Raw genomic sequence first — 8,779 nt, forward strand, 5'->3', positions numbered from 1 at the left:
GACATTGTTGGCAAAGCATATATACAATGATATTTTCATTCAATTAATTGCATTGTTTAAACATTTGTTTTCCTTTGTTTTCACTTTTTGCTTTTTGCATGAAATCAGTGATCACAAAAAACCCATAAAAACCAAAATAAAAACAGCATTTTTCATCTGCATAATGGTTTGCTTGTTTAAATTCTGAAGTTTTTTTCTTAACCAAAATCATTATGCAGGTTGATCCTAAAACCCATTGAACATAATGATCCAACGCCATCTCCCAATTTTGAATTCCCTGTATTTGAGGTAGAAGAAGATGACGTTGAAGAGATTCCTGATGAGATTACCCGTCTCCTTGAGCACGAAGAGAAGATCATTCAGCCACATCTCGAAGACTTGGAAACAGTCAACTTGGGGTCTGAGGATTGTGTTCGCCTGGTGAAGATTGGGGCACTTCTTGAAGGGTCTGTCAAGGAAGATTTGATCAGCTTGCTACGAGAATATTCAGACATCTTTGCTTGGTCCTATGAAGACATGCCGGGTTTAGATACAGATATTGTGCAACATTTCCTGCCTTTGAAGCCTGAGTGCGTGCCTGTGAAGCAGAAGCTCAGGAGAAATCATCCAGATATGGCAGTGAAGATCAAAGAGGAAGTTCAGAAGCAAATTGATGCGGGGTTTCTGGTGACTTCGACATATCCTCAATGGGTGGCCAATATTGTGCCTATTCCTAAGAAGGACGGAAAAGTCCGTATGTGCGTTGATTACAGAGATTTGAATAAAGCTAGCCCAAAAGATGATTTTCCTCTACCACACATTGACATGTTGGTAGACAATACAGCCAAATTCAAAGTCTTTTCCTTTATGGACGGATTTTCCGGATATAATCAAATCAAGATGGCACCAGAGGATATGGAGAAGACAACATTCATCACACCTTGGGGAACATTCTGTTATCGAGTGATGCCCTTCGGTTTGAAGAACGCCGGAGCCACGTATCAACGAGCTATGACTACCTTGTTTCATGATATGATGCACAAGGAGATAGAAGTCTATGTTGATGATATGATTGCTAAGTCCCGAACGGAAGTTGAGCATATTGAGCATTTGTTGAAGCTTTTCCAGCGTTTGAGGAAGTTCAAACTTCGCCTGAATCCGAACAAATGTACTTTTGGAGTCCGTTCCGGCAAGTTGTTGGGTTTTGTGGTAAGTGAAAGAGGTATTGAGGTTGATCCTGCAAAGGTCAAAGCAATACAAGAGATGCCTGCACCCAAAACTGAGAAGCAAGTTCGAGGTTTTCTTGGCCGCTTGAACTACATTTCCAGATTTATATCCCACATGACTGCCACATGTGCGCCGATATTCAAGCTCCTCCGGAAAGATCAGTCTCATGATTGGACCGAGGATTGCCAGAAAGCTTTCGACAGTATCAAAGATTATCTGTCCGAACCTCCGATTTTGTCTCCGCCTGTGGAAGGAAGACCTCTGATCATGTACTTAACAGTTCTTGAAGACTCGATGGGTTGTGTACTCGGTCAACAAGATGAGTCAGGGAAGAAGGAGTTTGCTATATACTACCTCAGTAAGAAGTTTACTGATTGTGAGTCTCGATACTCTACACTTGAGAAGACGTGTTGTGCTTTGGCTTGGGCTGCTAAGCGTTTGCGCCAGTACATGATAAATCATACAACTTGGTTGATATCCAGAATGGATCCAATTAAGTATATCTTCGAGAAGCCTGCTTTAACTGGGAGGATTGCCCGTTGGCAGATGTTGTTGTCTGAGTATGATATTGAGTATCGAGCTCAGAAAGCTATCAAAGGTAGTATCTTGGCTGACCATCTAGCGCACCAGCCAATTGAAGATCATCAGTCTGTTCAGTATGACTTCCCGGACGAGGAAATTCTGTATTTGAAGATGAAAGATTGCGATGAGCCTACACTTGATGAAGGTCCAGAACCTGGTTCCAGATGGACGATGGTGTTTGATGGCGCTGTTAATCAATATGGGAATGGAATTGGGGCAGTGATCATTACTCCTCAAGGTTCACACATTCCGTTTACAGCAAGGCTAACTTTCAAATGCACGAATAATATGGCGGAGTATGAAGCCTGTATTATGGGACTTGAAGAATGCATTGATTTAAGGATCAAGTATCTTGATGTCTATGGTGATTCGGCCTTGGTTGTCAATCAGATCAAGGGTGAATGGGAGACGAATCAGCCTGGTCTCATCCCATACCGAGATTATGCAAGGAGAATTTCAACTTTCTTCACAGAAGTTGAGTTTTATCATATTCCTCGAGAGGATAATCGGATGACAGATGCCCTTGCTACGCTTGCTTCCATGATTGTTGTCAGATGGTGGAATGATGTCCCCAATATTACTGTGATGCGCTTGGATAGACCCGCTCACATATTTGCAATCGAAGAAGTGAAAGATGACAAGCCTTGGTATTTTGATATCAAGAATTTCCTCCAGAACCAGGTCTACCCGCCTGGGGCATCTGTGAAAGATAGGAAAACTTTAAGAAGGTTGTCAGGCAGTTTCTACCTCAGTGGTGAAGTGTTGTACAAAAGAAATTTTGATATGGTTTTGCTCAGATGCGTGGATAGACACGAAGCAAACCTATTGATGACTGAGGTCCATGAGGGTTCATTTGGTACTCATTCCAATGGACATGCCATGGCCAAGAAGATGTTGAGAGCAGGCTACTATTGGCTGACAATGGAGTCTGACTGTTGCAAGTATGTGAAGAAATGTCACAAGTGTCAAATTTATGCGGATAAGATTCATATTCCTCCGACACTCCTGAATGTGATTTCATCACCATGGCCTTTCTCTATGTGGGGAATCGACATGATCGGCATGATTGAGCCGAAAGCGTCCAACGGACATCGGTTTATTCTCGTAGCAATTGATTACTTCACCAAATGGGTTGAAGCCGCTTCGTATGCGAATGTAACCAGACAGGTGGTTGTGAAGTTTATCAAGAACCAGTTGATTTGCCGTTATGGTGTGCCAGAGAGGATCATTACTGATAATGGATCCAATCTGAATAACAAGATGATGGATGAGTTGTGCGCTGAATTCAAGATCGCACACCATAATTCTTCTCCTTACAGACCTAAGATGAATGGGGCTGTTGAAGCTGCTAATAAGAATATCAAGAGGATTATCCAGAAGATGACTGTCACGTACAAAGATTGGCATGAGATGCTGCCATTTGCTTTGCATGGATATCGTACGTCTGTACGCACTTCAACAGGGGCAACCCCTTTCTCTCTTGTTTATGGCATGGAAGCCGTTCTCCCAGTAGAGGTGGAGATCCCATCAATGCGAGTCTTGATGGAAGCCAAGTTGACTGATGCTGAATGGATTCAGAGTCGTTACGACCAACTGAATTTGATTGAAGAGAAGCGATTAACTGCCATGTGCCATGGTCAGTTATATCAGCAGAGAATGAAGAAAGCATTCGATAAGAAGGTCAAGCCTCGTGTGTTCCGAGAAGGTGACCTCGTGCTCAAGAAAGTTTTGTCTTTCGCGCCCGATTCCAGGGGCAAGTGGACTCCAAACTACGAGGGTCCATATGTTGTTAAGAAAGCCTTTTCAGGCGGAGCTTTGATGCTTACAACAATGGATGGGGAGGATTTCACTCGTCCTGTGAATTCAGATGCAGTTAAGAGATACTTTGCCTAAAAAAAAAGTATATGCAAAAAAAAATAAAAAAAAAATAAAAAAAAAATGAAAAAACAGAATAGCTCGCTAAGTTGAAAACCCGAAAGGGCGGCTTTGGCAAAAATGAGCGTCTCGGTGGAGAACCCGCAAGGGTAATTCAGGCAAAAATTAGAGACTTGGAAAAAAGATATATTTGCATCCCGCTAGATTGAGTACCTCACTCTGGGGCAATCTAGGCAAAAATTAGGGATTTGGCAAGTAACTGCATCCTGACAAGACTTTCTGTTCATCAGTCGTCATTTCGTCAGAGGATTCTCGATTCGTCGTCAACTGAAGCTTCGGATACATCGAGATTCAAATTGGTAGAAAAAGGATCATTATGTTCAATGTAGCCCTCTTCCAATATATATCACTGATTTCAAATTTGTACAGATCTATGGAGTCTTGCCATTTGCAGGCTACCATTCCATCAAATAAATTTGAGCTTTTTATCCAATTATTTGCACTCTTATTTGTTTCAATTCAACAAATGTTTTGCATGTTTTAAATTGATAAAATGTCATTGTTTTAAACAAATAAATTTTTCAAAATTGTTGTTTTAAACAAAGTGAACGTTCACAAGATTGAAAGGATACTCAAGAATATCTCAGTGCTCTCCCGAGGGTGGCATGATTCCCAACAGGTAAGACATTGGTTCATATTCCTGGTTTGGTTGTATTTTCTTTCTTCAGATCTTTGTTGGGGTTGTTCCTCAAACAGAATTGTTGTTGGGGGTTGTTCCCCAGTATAGTCGCAAGCAGAGTGTTGTTGAAGACTTCGTTTTCTCCAGCAGCAGTTTTCCCAGCATGGGTGTTTTATTGTAGAAGTTTCGGCGGTTGATGGTTTGTCATCTTGGTGCCCCGTCACTTTCTCCAGTGGGTCGTATGCCCCAGACTTTATTTGTCTCCTCAGCAGTCATGAGTAGAGCTGTTATTGATATCCCCATTGGATTTGTGAGCAGAGTTGATTGTCACTCTTCCCAGTGCAGTTGCCAGCGGAATTGTCTGTTTCCTCAGCACGATCGCCTTCTTTTTGAAGACTTGGTAAGTCAGCGGTTTGATACCCGGTACTTTACCTTTTCCCCGGCGAAGTCTTCTGCGGACTTGTTGCTATCTCTCCATCAGAGTTTTTCTCTCCTCAGCGGAGCAGGATTTATTTTCCTATTCGATGATTGATTGGGTTGACATCCCAGTATATTTCAACCATCTTTTCCTCAGCGTAGTCTGCAGAGTGTTTGTTGTGGCAGTTTTGCCTGTTGAATACTCCGTCAATCCTCAGTATGGTCGGATGATGGCTCTAGCTCCAGAGAACGGATTGATTTCCTGACTGTTTGTGATCCCCAGTAGAGTGGCTTATATTGCAGAATCTACTTGTTGTGATCAGTTTGCTGTGTATATTCTCCCCAAGTGGAGTGGTTCGTTGCAGAATCTACTTGTTTGATCTGTCCTCCCTCAGTGGTTTGTTCCCCAAGAGAGTAGCCTACAGTTTTCCCCGGTAGAATTGCTTATGCAGTTAGATTCTATTGGGATGATATCATTCTCCCTCAGTGGGTTGTTCCCCAGTGGAGTTGTGTGGTTTTGCTTCTACAGCAGTTTGTGTTTGTGCAATGCACCTTTTGTTTCTCAGTTGACACTGGGATCCCCTGCAGATACTTTGGGATTTCTCTTGTTCCCCTACAGATTCGTTTTGGTGGCTGTTTTGCCCGTTGTGACTTTTTGTACCTGGATTGGGTTGTTTCCTGATATCTCCGATCCTCTGCTTCTTCAGCAGTACCCGCAGATCTTTGCTTTACAGCATGAAGATCTCCGCAGATTGGCTCTCCAGCTGGTTTTTCCCCTGGAAGTATAATACCGGACGTTTGATTCCTGAACCTGTTTGTGTTAGAATTGTCTGTTTTGTCAGCATTCATCAAACATAAATCACGCATATTCATGCATATTCATAAAACATTCAGATATTCATGTTGCATTTCTTGCCATATATCTTTTGTTTGTCGTGTCTCCTGCTAGGGTGATATAGATCTCTTTACAGATCTCCCCAAGCAGATGTCGGGTGTTATAAATCTCTCCATATAGAGTCAACCCCATAAGCAGAAAATGTTGTCTTTTCTTCTGCAGTTCCCCACTGAGATATATCCTCGTGGACGACGGTTTCTTCCGTTTCCTCCCAACACATATATTGGGATGGATGTTCCTATTTGAGTTATATCCTCATTAGGACGTATCTTGATTCAGTCTGTCTTTTCGGATTATTCCCGAATTGGCTACTTGTCAGATATCTTGTGCTTCCCAGTGGGTTTTTCCCCAGCGGAATGTCTTGGGCCTCTACCCTCATACCGGTAGTTATAAGTCCTATCTTTTCTCCTGGCTTTCTTGGCAGAATTTGTGGTTATACACCTTTTATTCTCCAGCCAGAGTTTTGGTTTTCTACCTATTACCCGGTAGTTGTAAATCCTATTTTCCTGCTCTTCAGCAGTTTGTGGTTTGTTATAAACCCTATTTTGGTTTCCCGTGCGGATTTATGATTTGTTCTATCCCCACGCGGAGTTGTTGGTCTTCTACCCCGTATTCGGTAGATGTAAACCCTAATTTTGTGGTTATCCCCACCCCTTTTGGCCCTCTGCCTACTAACCGGCAGTCGTAAGTCCTATCTTTGCGGTTTTCTACCTACAATTCGGTAGTTATAAACCCCGTTTTCTCCACTTGCAGAGTTAACTTTGTTGTTCATCCTAACCGATGACAATTTCCCTTGTGGTTATCTTCATCTAGTTCTTGATGTTGATTTTCCTTTGCTTGGATAAGTTGCTCAGATCAGCACTTATATCCCTAGCAAGTCTTTTGTGGATAATTGCCGTATGCTAGCAATTTTATCCCCAGCGGGTCCTTTCACCGTTTGCTAGTGATTGTGTTCCCAGGATCATTGATTTTCATCAGTGAATCCTCAGCGAGTCTTCTTTCATTTACCCTTTTGTTGGTAATGTCTGTTGCTCCCTTTGATTGGTCATCATTATATACCTAGTTTGGTATCCCGATGCCTTTCTTTTCGGTTGATTTATCCTTTATTAACCCAGTAACCGGTTGTGGATAATCTTCCATGCGAGTATATTATTCACGGTCTGCCGGTAATGAATAATATATCTCATGCACTCTTCAGTCGAAGCCTTTTGCGTTTCCCCAGTCGAGTAAGATTCGTTATTTCCCTTTGCGGAGTCGAATATTTCTTTGTTGTTGGATAATTGCCGGATGCTTGCAATTTATCCCTTTGAGTTGTCTTTCGTTTACCCGGATGCTTGGTATCGATTGTCTCTCTTCTTGGTTAGTCACCTATTATATACTTTGGTATCCCTGGTGTCTTTTCCTTTCGAGTATATTATTCACGTTCTGCCGGTAATGAATAATATATCTCATGCGCTCTTTAGTTGGAATCCTTAGTTGATTTTCCCCAGCTGAGCAAGATTCGTATTCTTTGTAGAATCGAATATCCATCCTTTAACCAGTTTGTGTTTCGGATGATGAGTGTTTTGGCATATATACCAATCCACGTTTCGGTAAAACACCTATTATATACCCAGTAACCGATATCTCTGGTGTTTCTTACCATGCGAGTTTATTATCTACGTTCTGACGGTAATAGATAATATATCTCATGCGAGTTTCTTATCCACGGTCTGCCGGTAATGGATATTTTATCTCATGCACTCTTTGGGTTTGTGTCCCCAGTTGAGTAAGATTCGTTTTCCCGTTGTGGATTCGAATATCCATCCTGTAAGTCGATTTGCTTTTTCAAGCCCTCCTTTCGGATGATGAGTGTTTTGGCATATATACCAATTCACGTCTTTGGTCAGTCACCTATTATATACTTCGGTATCTCTGGTGTCTTTTCCTTTCGAGTATATTATTCACGGTCTGCCGGTAATGAATAATATGTCTCATGCGCTCTTTGGTCGGTCACCTTTTATATACCCAGTAACCGGTATCCCTGGTGTTCCTTCCTTTCTGCTCCCTATTATGACTTTGGTCCTCTGTGGAGTCAGATTTTCCTGAGTTTATGTACCTTTTCCAGGTCTTTCTCAGATGTTTGGTTGATTGATATCTCTCACCCTTATACCGGTCTTAGATATTCATTCTTCCTGAGTTTGTTATCCTTATACTGGTAACACCTCGTTCTTTGGTGCTTCCTTAGTGAAGTTTTCCCGTTGCTTCTCCCCACGAGTCAGCTTGTGTCTCTCCAATGGATTTATTTTCCTTTGGAATTTCTCTTCCCCAGTGAGGTCTCCAGTCTGTTTTCTGTTGTTTCCCTAATCAGAGTCGTGTCTTGTTCACGCTGTGTCAGTTTTGTTTATCCCCAACTAGAGTCTTGTTAGAGTCTCTGTTCCTGGTGAGTGTACTACTCCGATGGATCGTCTTCCCTTCTGTGTGAATCATTTTCCCCACAAAATTTGTGTCTTTTGCATACATACATTTGCATCATGAGGTCTCTTAGGGACCAAAATTTGTCTCATTACTGTTATTTAAGCCCATTCTACCGCGTCGAGATGAAGATTTCTAAACTTCACTTCTCCGGCTAGAATGACCTTAAATAGGGGCATCTGTAAGACCCCAATTTTGGGCCCTAAGATCCCTCATGGCCCATATCATATCATATCATGGCCTCAAGGATCATTGCATGCCCTAGTTTCCCTCCTAGTGGGTGGATACCTTGTGAGTTTGTTTCTTGATCACCAAGCATGTCTTGCCTTTGTATATTTTTTGCTTTTCATATGTTTACTAACCAAAAAGTACAAAAATATTGTCATCTAACCATGTTACTTGCAGCTGAAGCAATCATCAGTCAATTAGGTCAAAATCAGTCAAAGTCAATCATTGCAGTGGATGGTGGCCATTCTTGCAGAATTTGGGCACCATGATCAATAATCAAGAGTTCATATGACTTGGGACATCATTTGAAGTCAAGCTCTCAAGGATTTAGGGTTTGGAATTCATCAGAAGGTGCTTCAGTCAAGCAAAACCCTAGAAAGTCAAACTTGGTCAACTGTGGATTTAATCAGTGATTTGATGGTGGGAATTGATTTGAAGGAGTT

This window comes from Lathyrus oleraceus, chromosome 4 (assembly GCF_024323335.1).
Source record: "Lathyrus oleraceus cultivar Zhongwan6 chromosome 4, CAAS_Psat_ZW6_1.0, whole genome shotgun sequence".
Taxonomy (NCBI): Eukaryota; Viridiplantae; Streptophyta; class Magnoliopsida; order Fabales; family Fabaceae; genus Lathyrus; species Lathyrus oleraceus.